This window comes from Ranitomeya variabilis, chromosome 2, assembly GCF_051348905.1.
Source record: "Ranitomeya variabilis isolate aRanVar5 chromosome 2, aRanVar5.hap1, whole genome shotgun sequence".
In the NCBI taxonomy this organism is placed as follows: Eukaryota; Metazoa; Chordata; class Amphibia; order Anura; family Dendrobatidae; genus Ranitomeya; species Ranitomeya variabilis.
Window position 1 is genome coordinate 698796521 of NC_135233.1, and position 20378 is coordinate 698816898.

Sequence of the window (20378 nt, forward strand, 5' to 3'; positions counted from 1 at the left end):
CTGAAGAGGACTGCCACCGCACTGCCTTTTATAGGCCAAGGGCCCATTGTGACACGTGAGGGTTCCAGCCCATTGTGACACGTGAGGGTTCCAGACCATGGCCAAGGGCCCATTGTGACACGTGAGGGTTCCAGACCATGGCCAAGGGCCCATTGTGACACGTGAGGGTTCCGTGCACAGATTCTATCTAATGCAGGCAGCACACCCGGTTGCTAGAAAGCATTAGAATACTCACACAGGTGTAGATAGGCAGCATATTCATGATCAGCACAGACACAATTTTTCCTTTTTTTAAATACCTATGCACCAAATTTAAAAGAAAGTCAGTGGTCCACAAGAGGGAGACAACGTTTTACAAAAGAAATCATGCTGTCACAAATGTGGTATGTATGGCAGAACTACTCATGGGTTACTTAAATGAAAGCACCAAGTACTGATAGCAAGGGGCCTAACTTTATAGCTGGTCTATTTGCAACCCTGTAACAAAGGCCAAATACAGGTTCACATCTTCACACGCCGGTTGCAACCAGTAAAGAGAGATTGATTGATAGATTTCATATTGAACGCAATACAATGCTTGACATGCCTAGGGGCAAACAATGCGCACAGAAAATGTTGCAATTGGTCAAGTTACATCAAGCAAAATGCATTTGGCATCTGAAATGTGCAACTTTGACCCTGAAAAGAATTCACAGAATGGGTTATAGCACAACTTGTGCAGATTTCAATTCAATCTGCATTTGGAAGCCGGATCAGAGAAGGAGTGCACTGATGAAGTGACCGAGGGCAAGTTCGCCCATGTATATCCATGATCTGGCTCAGCAAAACTTCCACACCCAGATTCCATTTTATCAAACATATCTTTACTGTTAAACATTTTCTTAACACAGCGGAACACAATTGTAGACAATACAAAAAATGCTTATTCACAGAATTAACGTGTAATAACAAACTTTCCCTCACTGTCCCTATCCACACGTTACCAGTCTCTTTACTCCAGGAGGTTATCTTCCCACGTCGCAGGCCTGTCTGTCTCTGCAGGGATTAAACAAAGCTCCGTCTCTCAGGTCCAGACTGTAATCCTTGGGGTACGGCAGGTAGGGGTGGAATATTCGGCCTCTCAACAGAGGACCCGCTTACAGTTCGTGGGTTCAGGATCTGGAAGTCAGCTTTCAAGGGAGAGGGATCATCCAGACAATCTGTTATATCGCATTCACAGGAGGGCACCAGCATACACAGACTTCTCTCTGCACAGACTGATTTCCCGGGCTCTTCTTCCTCTCTCCCTCCTTCCTGGTCACATGACATAACAGGGGGGAGCTTAGCCAATACAGTTTGTTTCTCTGTAATCACATTCGGCGTAGGTATAACTTCTGGCCACACGGGGGCAGTGTCTGTCACAGATTCTTCTATGTCAATGATAACAGAACAGTCAGAGCCGGCCAGCTCATTACACGCCCCCCCACTTGAAGGTTGGCAGTCCCTGTCAACGACTGTCTCCAGGGCGGCGATGGCTGTGGAGGTTGTAGGACCCGGCTGTGAAGAGGGCCACACATATTGGTCTCTGTAGGACTGTCCCGGGGGCACTCCTGCGGTGGTCCTCGCTGTCCGCCTAACGGGTGCTAGTCTCTCTCTCCGATCAGTCACTCCACTCTCCGCCCCAGTCGGTAAGTCAGTCGAGGAGGTAAGGGTATCAGACGTGTCAGTCAGGCGAGCCGGGGTAGGTATGTCTTCTACCTCTACATCCCCGGTGTTGGTGTCTCCCACAGTATTAGTGATATCCATCTCTCTAGGTATCACAGGAGGGGAGTCAGGCTGAGAACGGCAGGGGCGCAACATGTTACGGTGCAGGGTGCGGAGGCTGCCGCTGTCTTCGCCTTGTACTTGATAGACGGGGCCATCAGGGTACGGGTGTCCAATTATTCGATAGACTTCAGTCTCCCACTTGGGCCGGAGTTTTCCTTGCGGTTTCTTTATACGAACTAGGACTAGTTGACCCACACTCAGTAGGTCTTCTTGTACTGGAAGTGGATCAGCGTGGACCTGGTCCTGGATCTGCTGTTCCACCAGCCGGTAGACAGTTTCCATCCTTTGACGGTGTGCTTGTAGCCAGGAAGGATAGGTACCACATGTGTCTTCATCAGAGTTAGACAGGTGTAGCTCATGGATGCCTTTGCCTGGGCGGCCAAACAGGAGGGTGTAAGGCGTGTATCCGGTGACAGAATGGACTTGATTGTTATAGGCCCACAGCAGTTCTGGGAGGAATCGAGGCCAGTCGGGCTTTTTGTCTTCTGCTAAGGTTCGGATCAGTTGTAAGAGAGTCCGGTTGAAACGTTCACACGCGCCATTCCCTTGTGGATGATACGGGGTGGTCCTGGACTTCTTGATTCCATACATCTGCTGAAGTTCTTCAATGACTCGCCCTTCGAAACACGCCCCCTGATCCGAGTGCAGCCGCTCCGGACACCCGTAGACCCGAACGAAGTGTTGACAGATGGCCTGTGCAGCTGATTCGGCAGTCTGATCTTTGGTAGCAACAGCGACGGCGAATTTCGTGAAGTGGTCCACCATCACCAGACAGTACTGGTAGCCACTATTCGCCGTTCCGATCAACAGATAGTCCACCATCAACAACTCGAGGGGCCTGGATGTGCTAATGGTCTGGACAGGTGCACGCTGCTCAGTAGACTTGTGGAGTTCACATGTACGACAGCTTAGGCAGACGTTTTCAACCAGCTTACGGAGTCCTGGGCAAAAAATGAATTGCTGGGTCCACCGGAGGGTCTTGTCTATGCCGAAGTGGCCGTTCCTTCTGTGGGCTTCAGCCACCATCTCATGGGCTAGCTGCACCGGGACGACAATCTGCAAACATTCTTCCAGCATATGGGATAAAAGGGCCCTGCGATACAAGACTCCATCCTTCACGATCAGCCGATCCCATTGGGCAAGTAGGGCAGAGGCCCTGGTTGATAGTCGGGCTCTTACTTCGGAGGGTGGTTTCTCTTGTGTCTTCACGTACTGTTTCAGTAAGACGTGTTCAGGGTCTCGATCTTGAAGCTTGGCCCATTCTTGTTGGGACAGGGGGGACCCCACTACGGCTTCGATCCCGCCTACAGCATACTGGCGGCTATCTTCTATTTGTTTAGCTAGCCGGGCAAAGTCGGGCAGTTCATCTTCCTCCAACTCTTCATCCCGGTTCCCCACTGGTGGGGATGATGTCACTCTGGAAAGGCTGTCAGCATTCTGATTCTCCTTCCCCGCTCTGTATTTAATTTTGTATTGGAATCTAGAGAGCCTTGCCATCCAGCGCTGTTCCATTGCCCCTAGTTTGGCATTTTCTAGGTGGGCAAGAGGATTGTTGTCTGTCACGACCAGCACCTCCGCTCCTGTCAGGTAGCCAGCAAATTTCTCTGTCATAGCCCAGGTCAGGGCCAGGAGTTCCAGGCGGAAAGAGCTGTAGTTGACGGGGTTCTTTTCGGTATCCCGGAGGGATCTACTGGCATAGGCTATTACGCGTTCCTTGTTATCTTGGACTTGGGAGAGGACCGCCCCGAGACCTTGAAGGCTGGCATCGGTGTATAACTGGAACGGCAAGGTGTAGTCTGCAAATGCCAGAATAGGCGGTGATGTCAGAGCAGCTTGAAGCGCCCGGAAGGATTTTTCTTGGTCGGGCCCCCAGCTGATGCGTCGTCCTCTGGGACTGTTCGCGGTTCCTCGGAGGGCCTCATGCAGTGGTTCCGCAAGCCGGGCAAAGTCCTTGACAAATCGCCGGTAATAGCCCGCTAGCCCCAGGAAAGCCTGGACTTCTTTGATGGTAGTTGGTTGTGGCCACTCTCGGACAGCTGCTATCTTCTCTGGAGAGGGTTGGACACCTTCGGCTGAGATCCGGTGTCCCAGGTAATCGATCTCCTGCTGGAATAGACGGCACTTGCTGGGCTTCAACTTCAAGCCGTGTTTCTTCAAGCGCTGGAACACTTTGCCAAGCTTGTGAAGGTGATCCTCAAAGGTGGCGGAGTATACCACGATGTCATCAAGGTATATCAGCGTGAATTCGAAGTTGAAATCTCCCAGACAGCGTTCCATCAGTCTCTGAAAGGTCCCTGGTGCGTTACTCAAGCCGAATGGCATCCGGTCAAACTCGTACAGGCCCATGGGAAGGATGAAGGCGGTCTTTTCTCTGTCCTTCTCACTCATGGGGACCTGCCAATATCCACTGGCCAAGTCTAGAGACGAAAAATATTTGGCCTTTTTTAGGGCGGTCAGTGACTCTTCGATCCGGGGGAGTGGATAGGAGTCCCGGATCGTGCAAGCGTTCAGCCGACGGTAGTCTACGCAAAATCTCAGGGATCCATCTTTCTTTTTGACTATCACCACGGGTGCAGCCCATGGGCTCTGGCTCTCCCGCACCACTCCGGCGTGTAGCATAGATTCTAAGAGGCTTTTCACCTCCTGGTATTGTTGAGGTGGTATTTGTCGGTACCTCTCGCGAATAGGGGCAGTGTCGCCCGTGGGAATCTCGTGTTGGATACTGGTGGTGTACCCGAAGTCAGTGTCATGCTTTGCAAAGGAGTCTTGGTGTTCTCGCAGTAGTTTCTCCATTTGAGACACTTCCTGTTTGGTGTACTGGGACGGGTCCAGTTGCACTTTTTCCAGTAGTTTTCGCCCAATGTCTTCATCATCTGCTTGAGCATTTATGGCTGAGACAGTTACCGTCCGGCCATCTTCTGTAGACGGGGTGAATTGTAAGGGTCCCATGGGGTTCACTTCTGTGGGTAGAGCATATACTCTGGCAAGTTGCATGCCAGCCTCGAGAGCTACACCTACGTCTGCGGTGTTGTTTAGCCTGACAGGAACTCTTCCGTTCCTCACGACGGCTAGGGTGCGGGCGACTAGTGGGTTTAGCTTACCCCCACTTGGAGCCCTCGGTTCGATTAACACTTCAACTCCTTCAAGTTGTCGGTTGGTGTTAAGAGGCAGGGAAATGACTGTCTCTTTTTCAGCGGGCAAAGTAATCCGGGTACAGCGGGGCACTTTAATGGCTGCTAGGGGTCCGGATTACGCGCTGGAACGCCAGACGAGTTGGTTTATGTTTGGTAACTTTCTGCCAGTACTTGGGCCCTTTTCTTTTCAACAGCATAAGATCCAGGTCTTTCAAGATATTCATTCCAATTATTACTGGAGTCTCGGAGCCGAAGCCTTCCTTGACAATGACGATTCCTCGTTTCCCTAGGTCTTGTCCGCAGGCCTTCGTATCCATCCAGGCGACTCCGGTTACTGGAATGGGTAGGTTATTAGCCGCAATTATCTTAATGGTGGTATCTGGATCACAAGCAGTTCTTGGTTTGAGGTACTTTTCATAAAACTGTTCAGAGATCGTGGTCACTTGCGACCCAGTGTCCATCAATCCTTGTACTGCAACTCCCTCCAGAATAACTTCAAGTGTAGGACTACTCGAGGCAAGAGTACTCCGTTGCTGGCTCTGTTTTTCTACACCCCATTCTCTGTCCCCCCCTGCTGCTCGAGCCTCAGCTGCAGGGGTGTCTAGTTTAACGGCGGCCATTGTGGTGAGACCTGGCGTGGCGGCTCTGCTCGTGGATGTAGCTGATATTCTGTTCGTCGTGGTAACTGATGGTTTGTTCGTTGAGGACAACGATTCGCCCTATGACGGGGGTCACCACATGACCAACACGGTCCCGCAGGACGGCTAGGTTGCATCCGCTGGTCTCTCTGCCGTTCTAGTGTTAACTGTGACACCTGTTGCTGTAAATCTGCTACCATCTGTTTCAGCTCCTCGGTGTCACTGTTGGGCTGGTTACTGTTTAATATGGATCTGCACGCAGCGCTTTGAGTCCCCACATCCATGACGGGTCCCCTAGAACGTTCTATGGCTTCCTGCTTGACTTCAGCGAAGGTGAGAGTCGGCGTCATCCGAATCAAGTCCTGTAGCGTACGGTTAAGATACTGGTCTCTCAGCCCTATAACGAATTGGTCTCTCAGTACCAGGTCACGAGGAGCTATAGTAGCCAGTTGTTCCCCTCTTGCACAGACTTGTTCAAGGAGTACCTGAAGGGCATTTGCATACTGGGGAATGTCTTCCCATTCAAGCTGTGTCCGTCTAAAGAACAGGTATCGCAGTGTTCCCTGGTACGTAGTAGGTCCATAGGTCTTTTCCAGCACCCGCACCAAATCCTCTAACACACGCTGCCCCCTGACCGTCTCCAGTCTGACTGTCGTCCATGCCTCCCCCTCTAGCGTCAGTACCGCCATTTCTGCCAAGGTCTTAGGGTCAATATTATACATTTCTCCCAGTATCCGCACTTGTTCCGCCCACTCTGGTACGGGGTAGTTTCGCCCGCCAAATTTCCTGACCTGGTTTACAATGGACACCGGCGGCGGTTTCTGACTGTATACTGGGCCTGGGTGGGAATCTTGCTGGGCACAGATCCTGCCGACTACGCCAGATGAAGTGACCGAGGGCAAGTTCGCCCATGTATATCCATGATCTGGCTCAGCAAAACTTCCACACCCAGATTCCATTTTATCAAACATATCTTTACTGTTAAACATTTTCTTAACACAGCGGAACACAATTGTAGACAATACAAAAAATGCTTATTCACAGAATTAACGTGTAATAACAAACTTTCCCTCACTGTCCCTATCCACACGTTACCAGTCTCTTTACTCCAGGAGGTTATCTTCCCACGTCGCAGGCCTGTCTGTCTCTGCAGGGATTAAACAAAGCTCCGTCTCTCAGGTCCAGACTGTAATCCTTGGGGTACGGCAGGTAGGGGTGGAATATTCGGCCTCTCAACAGAGGACCCGCTTACAGTTCGTGGGTTCAGGATCTGGAAGTCAGCTTTCAAGGGAGAGGGATCATCCAGACAATCTGTTATATCGCATTCACAGGAGGGCACCAGCATACACAGACTTCTCTCTGCACAGACTGATTTCCCGGGCTCTTCTTCCTCTCTCCCTCCTTCCTGGTCACATGACATAACAGGGGGGAGCTTAGCCAATACAGTTTGTTTCTCTGTAATCACATTCGGCGTAGGTATAACTTCTGGCCACACGGGGGCAGTGTCTGTCACAGATTCTTCTATGTCAATGATAACAGAACAGTCAGAGCCGGCCAGCTCATTACACTGTTCCCGGAGATACCGCAATAACCGCTCAATGCGTGGAGTGGACAGAGCAAGCTCTTTTTCCATCTCCCTGTTCTAAAAATCCATTTCATATAAGGTCCCCAAATAGGAGACGTATCAGATATTAAACTGATAAGAACAGGTGCTACACTTGATCTTGAGTGGCAGCGGCGACAACGACGACTTCAGCCAAAAAGCGATAACCAGATATTGTTTAGCACTTTCACCACACCAAGGCCTAGCGCTGGTCCTTGATCCTAGCCGAAAGGCTGAGACGCGATAACCAGAAAGCGTTTCGCCCTTGTGCCGCACCAAGGCCTAACACTGGTACCCTTTGGGGAGATGGAGCAAAAGATTGCCCTGAGGAGGACATTTTAGCATACCGGACGCCTTCACAATGACAGTTCTGCTGTTTGTTCAAGCTGTGAGCCACTTTTTTTTAATCTGCATAACCCCACCTATTGTAACCCTCCCCCTTTGTTCCAATGTGCACTACTGAGTGCCAGGAGGAGGTGTGCGAGAGGGAAAATCAAAAAACAAACAAGCGAGCAGCTGTCTTCCCTGGTGCGGGGTATAGACCCTGCTGCCTACCTATCACCATGCTGCCGGCCGTTGCTCCAGCAGCAGACTGAAGAGGACTGCCACCGCACTGCCTTTTATAGGCCAAGGGCCCATTGTGACACGTGAGGGTTCCAGCCCATTGTGACACGTGAGGGTTCCAGACCATGGCCAAGGGCCCATTGTGACACGTGAGGGTTCCAGACCATGGCCAAGGGCCCATTGTGACACGTGAGGGTTCCGTGCACAGATTCTATCTAATGCAGGCAGCACACCCGGTTGCTAGAAAGCATTAGAATACTCACACTGCCTTTTATAGGCCAAGGGTGTCATGAATCCCCAATGGCTAGGGATAGCACAGGACAAGCAAAGTATAACAAATATCGGACGAGCTCTAGGGTGATGGAACCTGGGCTGACCGCTGCCCTACGCCTGACAAACGCAACTAGTGATAGCCAGGGAGCGTTCCTACGTTGGTTCTAGACGCCACGCACCAGCCTAAGAGCTAACTAGTACTGCAGAGAAAACAAGACCTCACTTGCCTCCAGAGGAATTAACCCCAAAGGTGTAGTTGCCCCCCACATGTATTGACGGTGAAATGAGAGGAAGGCACACACATAGAGATGATGTATATAGCTTTAGCAAATAGAGGCCCGCTGAAAACTAGAAAGCAGAATGATACAAAAGGGGACTGAGCGGTCAGCAAAAAACCCTAATCAAAAAAAAAACATCCTGAGATTACAAGAACCCATGTGCCAACTCATGGCACATGGGGAGAACCTCAGTCCACTAGAGCAACCAGCTAGCATAGAGACATTCTAAGCAAGCTGGACCAAAAACCAAACAACTGAAAATCAGCACTTAGCTTATCCTGAAAGATCTGGGAGCAGGTAGGCAGGAACCAAACAGAGCACATCTGAACACATTGATAGCCGGCAAGGGAAATGACAGAAAGGCCAGGTAAAATAGGAAACACCCAGCCTCTGATGGACAGGTGGAAACCAAAGGCCGCAACCCACCAAAGTCACCCAGTACCAGCAGTAACCACCAGAGGGAGCCCACCAACAGAATCCACAACAGTACCCCCCCCTTGAGGAGGGGTCACCGAACCCTCACGAGAACCCCCAGGGCGATCAGGGTGAGCTCTATGGAAGGCGCGGACCAAATCAGTCGCGTGAACATCGGAGGCGACCACCCAGGAATTATCCTCCTGACCATAACCCTTCCACTTAACCAAATACTGGAGTTTGCGTCTGGAAACACGAGAATCCAAGATCTTTTCAACAACATACTCCAATTCTCCCTCCACCAGCACCGGAGCAGGAGGCTCGACCGAAGGAACAACGGGCACCTCATACCTCCGCAACAACGACCGATGGAACACATTATGAATAGCAAACGATGCTGGGAGATCCAAACGAAAAGATACAGGGTTAAGAATCTCCGAGATCCTATAAGGACCGATGAACCGAGGCTTGAACTTAGGAGAAGAGACCTTCATAGGGACAAAACGAGAAGACAACCACACCAAGTCCCCAACAAGAAGTCGGGGACCCACGCGGCGACGGCGATTAGCAAACTGCTGAGTCTTCTCCTGAGATAACTTCAAATTGTCCACCACCTGACTCCAAATCTGATGCAGCCTGTCCACCACCACGTCCACTCCAGGACAATCCGAAGATTCCCCCTGACCAGAAGAAAAACGAGGATGAAACCCCGAATTACAAAAAAAAGGAGAGACCAACGTGGCAGAACTAGCCCGATTATTAAGAGCAAATTCGGCCAGTGGCAAAAAAGCAACCCAGTCATCCTGATCAGCAGAAACAAAACACCTCAAATAAGTTTCCAAGGTCTGATTAGTTCGCTCCGTCTGGCCATTCGTCTGAGGATGGAATGCAGACGAGAAAGACAAATCAATGCCCATCTTGGCACAAAACGTCCGCCAAAATCTAGACACAAACTGGGATCCCCTGTCAGAAACGATATTCTCCGGAATCCCATGCAAACGAACCACGTTCTGAAAAAACAAAGGAACCAACTCAGAGGAGGAGGGCAACTTAGGCAAGGGCACCAAATGAACCATCTTAGAAAAGCGGTCACACACAACCCAGATAACGGACATTTTCTGTGAAACCGGGAGATCAGAAATAAAATCCATGGAAATGTGCGTCCAAGGCCTCTTCGGGATGGGCAAAGATAACAACAACCCACTAGCCCGTGAACAGCAAGGCTTAGCTCGAGCACACACTTCACAAGACTGCACAAAGGTACGCACATCGCTAGACAAGGAAGGCCACCAAAAAGACCTGGCCACCAAATCTCTTGTACCAAATATTCCAGGATGACCAGCCAACACAGAAGAATGGACCTCGGAGATGACTCTACTGGTCCAATCATCCGGAACAAACAGTCTTTCTGGTGGACATCGATCCGGTTTATCCACCTGAAACTCCTGCAATGCGCGTCGCAAGTCTGGGGATACGGCGGACAATATTACCCCATCCCTAAGGATACCAGCAGGCCCAGTGTCTCCAGGAGAATCAGGCACAAAACTCCTGGAAAGAGCATCTGCCTTCACATTCTTTGAACCTGGCAGGTATGAAACCACGAAATTGAAACGAGAAAAAAACAATGACCAACGAGCCTGTCTAGGATTCAAACGCCTGGCAGACTCAAGGTAAATGAGATTCTTGTGATCAGTCAAGACCACCACGCGATGTTTAGCACCCTCAAGCCAATGACGCCACTCCTCAAATGCCCACTTCATGGCCAAAAGCTCCCGATTACCCACATCATAATTGCGCTCGGCGGGCGAGAATTTTCTAGAGAAGAAAGCACATGGCTTCGTCACCGAGCCATTAGAACTTCTCTGTGACAAAACCGCCCCCGCTCCAATCTCGGAAGCATCAACCTCCACCTGAAAAGGAAGTGAAACATCTGGTTGACACAACACAGGAGCAGAAGAAAACCGGCGCTTAAGTTCCCGAAAGGCCTCCACGGCCGCAGGAGACCAATCAGCAACATCAGCAGCCTTTTTAGTCAAATCAGTCAAAGGTTTAACAATACTGGAAAAATTAGCAATGAACCGACGATAAAAATTAGCAAACCCCAAGAACTTCTGAAGGCTCTTAACAGATGTAGGTTGTGTCCAGTCACAAATAGCCTGAACCTTAACAGGATCCATCTCAATAGTAGAAGGAGAAAAAATGTACCCCAAAAAAGAAATCTTCTGGACTCTGAAGAGACACTTTGAGCCCTTCACAAACAGAGAATTGGCCCGCAAAACCTGAAACACCTTCCTGACCTGTAGAACATGAGACTCCCAGTCATCAGAAAACACCAAAATATCATCCAAATACACAATCATAAACTTATCCAGATATTCACGGAAAATATTGTGCATAAAGGACTGAAAGACTGACGGAGCATTGGAGAGTCCAAAAGGCATTACCAAATACTCAAAATGGCCCTCAGGCGTATTAAATGCGGTTTTCCACTCATCACCCTGTTTTATCCGCACCAGATTATACGCACCACGAAGATCTATTTTAGTGAACCACCTAGCCCCCTTAATGCGAGCAAACAAATCAGTAAATAATGGCAATGGATACTGGTATTTGACTGTAATCTTATTCAGAAGGCGATAATCTATACAAGGCCTCAGGGAACCATCTTTTTTTGCCACGAAAAAAAAACCTGCTCCCAGAGGGGACGAAGATGGACGAATATGTCCCTTTTCCAAGGACTCCTTAATATAATTCCGCATAGCAGTATGCTCTGGCAGTGACAGATTAAATAAACGACCCTTAGGGAACTTACTGCCAGGAATCAATTCTATAGCACAGTCACACTCTCTATGAGGAGGGAGCGAATTGAGCTTAGGCTCCTCAAAAACATCCTTATAATCTGACAAAAACGCAGGGATCTCCGAAGGAGTCGATGAAGCGATAGAAATCGGAGGTGCATCATCATGAACCCCCTGACATCCCCAGCTTAGCACAGACATTGTTTTCCAGTCCAGGACAGGATTATGAGTTTGTAACCATGGCAGACCAAGCACTAGTACATCATGTAAATTATACAGTACAAGGAAGCGAATCACCTCCTGATGAACGGGAGTCATGCGCATGGTCACTTGTGTCCAATACTGCGGTTTATTCATAGCCAATGGTGTAGAATCAATTCCCTTCAGAGGAATAGGAACTTCCAGAGGCTCTAGACTAAAACCGCAGCGTTTAGCAAATGACCAATCCATAAGACTCAGGGCAGTGCCTGAATCCACATAGGCATCGACGGAAATGGAAGACAGTGAAAAAATCAGAGTCACAGACAAAATGAACTTAGACTGCAGAGTATCAATGGCAAAAGATTTATCAACCCTTTTTGTGCGTTTAGAGCATGCTGATATAACATGAGCTGAATCACCACAATAAAAACACAAACCATTTTTCCGCCTATAATTTTGCCGTTCACTTCTGGACTGAATTCTATCACATTGCATAGTCTCAGGTGCCTGTTCAGAAGACACCGCCAACTGGTGCACGGGTTTGCGCTCCCGTAAACGCCGATCAATCTGAATGGCCATAGCCATAGACTCATTCAGACCTGTAGGCGCAGGGAACCCCACCATAACATCCTTAATGGCCTCAGAAAGACCATTTCTGAAGTTTGCAGCCAGGGCGCACTCATTCCACTGAGTAAGCACCGACCATTTCCGAAATTTCTGACAATATATTTCCGCTTCATCATGCCCCTGAGAGAGGGCTAATAAAGCCTTTTCAGCCTGAATCTCTAGGTTAGGTTCCTCATAGAGCAATCCCAATGCCAGAAAAAACGCATCCACACTGAGCAACGCAGGATCCCCTGGTGCCAATGCAAATGCCCAATTCTGAGGGTCGCCCCGTAGGAACGATATAACAATCTTGACCTGTTGAGCAGGGTCTCCAGAGGAGCGAGATTTCAAAGAGAGAAACAATTTACAATTGTTCCTGAAATTCAGGAAGGTAGATCTATCTCCAGAAAAAAACTCTGGAATAGGAATTCTAGGTTCAGACATGGGAGTGTGAACAACGAAATCCTGTATGTTTTGAACCTTTGCCGCGAGATTACTCAGGCTGGAAGCCAAACTCTGGACATCCATAATAAACAGCTAAGATCAGAGCCATTCAAGGGTTAAGAGGAGGTAAGAAGCAGCTAGACAGCAATTAAGGGCTAGGCAGCAAAACTCTGAAGGAAAAAAAAAAAAAAATTTCCCTTGAACACTTCTATTTCTCCTGCTTCAGCCCAAACAATTAACACTTTGTGGGCCGGCTATACTGTCATGAATCCCCAATGGCTAGGGATAGCACAGGACAAGCAAAGTATAACAAATATCGGACGAGCTCTAGGGTGATGGAACCTGGGCTGACCGCTGCCCTACGCCTGACAAACGCAACTAGAGATAGCCAGGGAGCGTTCCTACGTTGGTTCTAGACGCCACGCACCAGCCTAAGAGCTAACTAGTACTGCAGAGAAAACAAGACCTCACTTGCCTCCAGAGGAATTAACCCCAAAGGTATAGTTGCCCCCCACATGTATTGACGGTGAAATGAGAGGAAGGCACACACATAGAGATGATGTATATAGCTTTAGCAAATAGAGGCCCGCTGAAAACTAGAAAGCAGAATGATACAAAAGGGGACTGAGCGGTCAGCAAAAAACCCTAATCAAAAAAAAAACATCCTGAGATTACAAGAACCCATGTGCCAACTCATGGCACATGGGGAGAACCTCAGTCCACTAGAGCAACCAGCTAGCATAGAGACATTCTAAGCAAGCTGGACCAAAAACCAAACAACTGAAAATCAGCACTTAGCTTATCCTGAAAGATCTGGGAGCAGGTAGGCAGGAACCAAACAGAGCACATCTGAACACATTGATAGCCGGCAAGGGAAATGACAGAAAGGCCAGGTAAAATAGGAAACACCCAGCCTCTGATGGACAGGTGGAAACCAAAGGCCGCAACCCACCAAAGTCACCCAGTACCAGCAGTAACCACCAGAGGGAGCCCACCAACAGAATCCACAACACAAGGGCCCATTGTGACACGTGAGGGTTCCAGCCCATTGTGACACGTGAGGGTTCCAGACCATGGCCAAGGGCCCATTGTGATACATGAGGGTTCCAGACCATGGCCAAGGGCCCATTGTGACACGTGAGGGTTCCGTGCACAGATTCTATCTAATGCAGGTAGCACACCCGGTTGCTAGAAAGCATTAGAATACTCACACAGGTGTAGATAGGCAGCATATTCATGATCAGCACAGACACAATTTTTCCTTTTTTTAAATACCTATGCACCAAATTTAAAAGTCAGTGGTCCACAAGAGGGAGACAACGTTTTACAAAAGAAATCATGCTGTCACGAATGTGGTATGTATGGCAGAACTACTCATGGGTTACTTAAATGAAAGCACCAAGTACTGATAGCAAGGGGCCTAACTTTATAGCTGGTCTATTTGCAACCCTGTAACAAAGGCCAAATACATGTTCACATCTTCACACGCCGGTTGCAACCAGTAAAGAGAGATTGATTGATAGATTTCATATTGAACGCAATACAATGCTTGACATGCCTAGGGGCAAACAATGCGCACAGAAAATGTTGCAATTGGTCAAGTTACATCAAGCAAAATGCATTTCGCATCTGAAATGTGCAACTTTGACCCTGAAAAGAATTCACAGAATGGGTTATAGCACAACTTGTGCTGATTTCAATTCAATCTGCATTTGGAAGCTGGATCAGAGAAGGAGTGCACTGTTCCCGAAGATACCGCAATAACCGCTCAATTTCCATCTCCCTGTTCTAAAAATCCATTTCATATAAGGTCCCCAAATAGGAGACGTATCAGATATTAAACTGATAAGAACAGGTGCTACACTTGATCTTGAGTGGCGGCGGCGGCGACGACGACTTCAGCCAAAAAGCGATAACCAGATATTGTTTAGCACTTTCACCACACCAAGGCCTAGCGCTGGTCCTTGATCCTAGCCGAAAGGCTGAGACGCGATAACCAGAAAGCGTTTCGCCCTTGTGCCGCACCAAGGCCTAACACTGGTACCCTTTGGGGAGATGGAGCAAAAGATTGCCCTGAGGAGGACATTTTAGCATACCGGACGCCTTCACAATGACAGTTCTGCTGTTTGTTCAAGCTGTGAGCCACTTTTTTTTAATCTGCATAACCCCACCTATTGTAACCCTCCCCCTTTGTTCCAATGTGCACTACTGAGTGCCAGGAGGAGGTGTGCGAGAGGGAAAATAAAAAAACAAACAAGCGAGCAGCTGTCTTCCCTGGTGCGGGGTATAGACCCTGCTGCCTACCTATCACCATGCTGCCGGCCGCTGCTCCAGCAGCAGACTGAAGAGGACTGCCACCGCACTGCCTTTTATAGGCCAAGGGCCCATTGTGACACGTGAGGGTTCCAGCCCATTGTGACACGTGAGGGTTCCAGACCATGGCCAAGGGCCCATTGTGACACGTGAGGGTTCCAGACCATGGCCAAGGGCCCATTGTGACACGGAGGGTTCCGTGCACAGATTCTATCTAATGCAGGCAGCACACCCGGTTGCTAGAAAGCATTAGAATACTCACACAGGTGTAGATAGGCAGCATATTCATGATCAGCACAGACACAATTTTTCCTTTTTTTAAATACCTATGCACCAAATTTAAAAGTCAGTGGTCCACAAGAGGGAGACAACGTTTTACAAAAGAAATCATGCTGTCACGAATGTGGTATGTATGGCAGAACTACTCATGGGTTACTTAAATGAAAGCACCAAGTACTGATAGCAAGGGGCCTAACTTTATAGCTGGTCTATTTGCAACCCTGTAACAAAGGCCAAATACATGTTCACATTTTCACACGCCGGTTGCAACCAGTAAAGAGAGATTGATTGATAGATTTCATATTGAACGCAATACAATGCTTGACATGCCCCCCCCCCCCCCCCCCCCCCCATGGAGGCTATAGAAGCATGGCAAAAGTAAAAAAAAATGTTGTAAAAAATATGAAAAAAAAAAAAAAAAAGTTTAAATCACACCCCTTTTGCCCCATTGAAATAAAACAAAAAATCAAACATACACATATTTGGTTTTGCCGCGTTCAGACTCACCTGATCTATCAATGAAAAAAGGATTAACCTGATCTCTAAGGCCATGTTCACACTTTGCGGGTGACCTCTGCGGGTTCTCCCGCAGCGGATTTGATAAATCTGCAGGGCAAAACCGCTGCGGTTATCCCTGCAGATTTATCGCGGTTTGTTCCACGGTTTCCGCTGCGGGATTACTCCTATACTATTGATGCTGCATATGCAGCAATATGCAGCATCAATAGTAATGTTAAAATAAAAAAAAAAGTTTATATACTCACCCACTGACGTCCCGATCTCCTCGGCGCTGCACCCGGCGGTCCGGTTCCAAAGATGCTATGCGAGAAGGACCCTTCGTGACGTCACGGTTATGTGACCCGGGCGTCATCACGGTCATGTGACCGCGACGTCACCGCAGGTCCTGTTCGCACAGCAACTCTGACCGGCCGGCTGCGTGCAGCGCTGAGAGATGAGTATAACATGATTTTTTATTTTTATTCTTTTTTTTACCCTAAATATGGTTCCCAGGGCCTGGAGGAGAGTCTCCTCTCCTCCACCCCGGGTACCACCTGCACATTAGCCGCTTACTTCCCGCAACGTGGGCACAGCCCTATGCGGGAAGTAAGCGGTTCAATGCATTCCTATGGGTGCAGAATCGCTGCGATTCTGCACAAAGAAGTGACATGCTGCGGGTTGTAAACCGCTGTGTTTCTGCGCGTTTTTTCCCGCAGCATGTTTGAGGTTTCCATAGGGTTTACATGTAAATGTAAACGCAATGGAAACTGCTGCGGACCCACAGCATCAAAATCGCGGCGGACCCGCAGTAAAAACCGCAAAGTGTGAACATGGCCTAAATGGCGTAGCGAGAAAAAAATATGAAACACCAGAATTACGTTTTTTTGAACAAAAGTACGTATCTGCAGCAAATGGTATCATTAAAAATGTCAGCTCAGCATGAAAGAAAAAAGCCCTCACCTTACCCAAAATCACGAAAAATGGAGACGCTATGGGTATCAGAAAATTGTGCAATTTTGTTTTTGTAGCAAAGTTTGGAATATTTTTATCACTTAGATAAAAAATTACCAAGTCATGTTTGGTGTCTATGAACTCATAATGACCTGGAGAATCAAAATGGCAGGTCAGTTTTAGCATTTAGTGAACCTAGCAAAAAAGCCAAACTAAAAACAACTATGGGATTGCACTTTTTTTGCATTTTCACTGCACTTGGAATTTTTCTCCCATTTTCTAGTACACGACAAGCTAAAACCAATGATGTTGTTCAAAAGTACAGCTCGTCCCACAAAAAATAAGCCCTCACATGGCCATATTGACAGAAAAATAAAAAATGATATGGCTCTGGGAAGGAGCGGAGCTAAAAACGAAACCACAAAAACTGAAAACAGCTGGAGTCATGAAGGGGTTAAAGGTCGTTTCTAGGATTTGTATGAAGTGAAGGCTAAGTTCTCAAGGGTTGGAATGAAGTGGATGTCCTGGTAAATCTGTGGTTTTGTACTGTAGAGGAAACTGCAGTAAAATAAAATGTGCATATTTTGGTACAGATTTACAGCCTAAGGGCTCATACTTAGGCAATACCCGGCACTGCTGCCGGCACTCAGATTGGAGCGTGCGGCCGCATAGGAATACATGCAGCCGCACGCTCCGCTCCTGAGTGCCGGGTATTACCGTGCGAGACCGAGTTTTGCGCCAGTATGAGCCCTAATGTGCATACGACCAGTATTTGGAGAGGTTTTTACCTCAGTATTTGGTCAGTATTTTATCTCAGTATCTGTAAGCCAACACCAGGAGTGGAACAATTAGGCCGGCCTCACACTGGGCGTAAGACAATACGCCACGTATTATACGTCCGTACTACGGCCGTAATACGGAGAAATGTTCCCAAAATAGTGATCCGTAGTCAGGGTGTGTCAGCGTATTTTGCGCATGGCATCCTCCGTATGTAATCCGTATGGCATCCGTACTGCAAGATTTTCGTGCAGGCTTGCAAAACCGACATCTAATGGATTTATGTGCTCAAATGTTCGGGAAAACATATATACAGTATATATATATACATATATATATATATATATATATATATATATATATGTCATTGAGACACATATATATATATTCTGTATTTAGATTTCATTCAGCGCGATATCTGTGAACAGCCGGTAATTCAATTGCCGGCTTTTCATTTCTCCTGCACAAACCCGACAGGATATGAGACATGATTTACATACAGTAAACCATCTCATATCCCCTTTTTTTTTTGCATATTCCACACTACTAATGTTAGTAGTGTGTATGTGCAAAATTTCAACGCTGTAGCTGCTGAAATAAAGGGTTAAATGGCGGAAAAAATTGGCGTGGGCTCCCGCGCAATTTTCTCCGCCAGAATGGTAAAGCCAGTGACTGAGGGCAGATATTAATAGCCAGGAGAGGGTCCATGGTTATTGGCCCCCCCCGTGGCTAAAAACATCTGCCCCCAGCCACCCCAGAAAAGGCACATCTGGAAGATGCGCCTATTCTGGCACTTGGCCACTCTCTTCCCACTCCCTGTAGCGGTGGGATATGGGGTAATGAAGGGTTAATGCCACCTTGCTATTGGAAGGTGACATTAAGCCAGATTAATAATGGAGAGGCGTCAATTATGACACCTATCCATTATTAATCCAATTGTTGGAAAGGGTTAAAAAACACACACACATATGATTTAAAAGTAGTTTAATGAAATAAACACAGCGGTTGTTGTAATAATTTATTGTTCTCTCAATCCATCAGGAACACCCTCGCTTGGAAAAATAATAAACGCACAAGATACATACCTTCTGGCGAACCGTCTCGTCCCACGAAGTAATCCATCTGAAGGGGTTAACTAATATTACAGGCACGAGCCCTGCAAATGCAGCTGTGCTCCGTGCCTGTAATCCCCGGCGAATGAATGAAATGTAGGTCATTGACCTACATTTCCTTCAGTCGCGGTGATGCGCCCCCTGGTGGATGTCCTCATATGACCTGGAGCGTGGGAAAAAGTTCCCAGGCTGCAGTTCATGAGAACATCCACCAGAGGGCGCCTCACCGCGACTCAATGTAAGTACAGATCCAGCTTTCCTTTCAGCACCCGGGGGTTACAGGTACGAGCGAGTGGTTTATCGCAGCTCGTGCCTGTAATATTAGTTAACCCCTTCAGATGGATTACTTCGTGGGACGAGACGGTTCACCAGAAGGTATGTATCTTGTGCGTTTATTATTTTGCCAAGCGAGGGTCTGAAAATGGATTGAGAGAGCAATAAATTATTACAACAACCGCTGTGTTTATTTCATTAAAATACTTTTTAATCATGTGTGTGTGTTTTTTTAACCCTTTCCTACAATTGGATTAATAATGGATAGGTGTCATAATTGACGCCTCTCCATTATTAATCTGGCTTAATGTCACCTTCCAATAGCAAGGTGGCATTAACCCTTCATTACCCCATATCCCACCGCTACAGGGAGTGGGAAGAGAGTGGCCAAGTGCCAGAATAGGCGCATCTTCCAGATGTGCCTTTTCTGGGGTGGCTGGGGGCAGATGTTTGTAGCCACGGGGGGGCCAATAACCATGGACCCTCTCCTGGCTATTAATATCTGCCCTCAGTCACTGGCTTTACCGCTCTGGCGGAGAAAATTGCGCGGGAGCCCACGCCAATTTTTTCCGCCATTTAACCCTTTATTTTAGCAGCTACAGCGCTGAAATTTTGCACATACACACTACTAACATTAGTAGTGTGCAACATGCAAAAAAAAGGGGATATGAGATGGTTTACTGTGTGTAAACCATGTCTCATATCCTGTCGGGTTTGGGAAGGAGAAATGAAAAGCCGGCAATTGAATTACCGACTTTTCACTAACAGCGCTGCGTATTTCTCGCAAGTCACACTGCTGGTCCGTGTGGAATCCCTATTTTTCTCGCCCCCATAGACTTTCATTGGCGATTTTTTTGCGCAATACGCTGACAAACGCAGCATGCTGCGATTTTGTACGGCCGTAGAAAGCCGTATAATACTGAACCGTAATATACGGCTGATAGGAGCAGCCCCATTGAGAATAATTGTGCAGTTTATTTTGCGAGTTTTACGGACGTAATTTCTGCGCTCTTACGTCCGTAAAACTCGCTAGTGTGAGGCCGGCCTTAGAGGAAAAGTATAACAGAAACATATGCACCACTTCTGCATTTATCACCCACTCCTGGTTTTGGCTTACACGTGCCAAGGTAAAATACTGACCAACTACTGACAGTGTGAACATGGCTGTAGCGTTACTGGTCCGGGCTCTGAATGAATCTAGAGGTTTGGGCAATTGTAAACTAATGGCAGGGTAATGCAGAAGGGAGAAACGCAGCAGACATCGCTCGCACGCAAATTCTTTTTCTTTCAGGGATGGATGTAACTGCAAAGAGGATTGGTTACTGTGTGTGGACAGCGACCCCATGTGGCCCTTGTGATATGACAAGTCCTCTGACAGAAATGATAACTGCTAGAGGCCCCGCAGTCTCCGGGTGC

The 20378-nt window shown here is 47.9% G+C and overlaps 1 non-coding gene and 1 pseudogene across 1 annotated transcript; both read right to left on the reverse strand.

Annotated features, from left to right (window-relative positions):
• Positions 1-7135: 7135 nt before the first annotated feature.
• Positions 7136-7346, reverse strand: LOC143810795 (U2 spliceosomal RNA; annotated as a pseudogene).
• A 7143-nt stretch (positions 7347-14489) lies between these two features.
• Positions 14490-14673, reverse strand: LOC143810981 (U2 spliceosomal RNA). The gene has a single exon (XR_013223279.1). It is a non-coding gene; the product is annotated as a U2 spliceosomal RNA (small nuclear RNA).
• Between the last annotated feature and the right edge of the window lie 5705 nt (positions 14674-20378).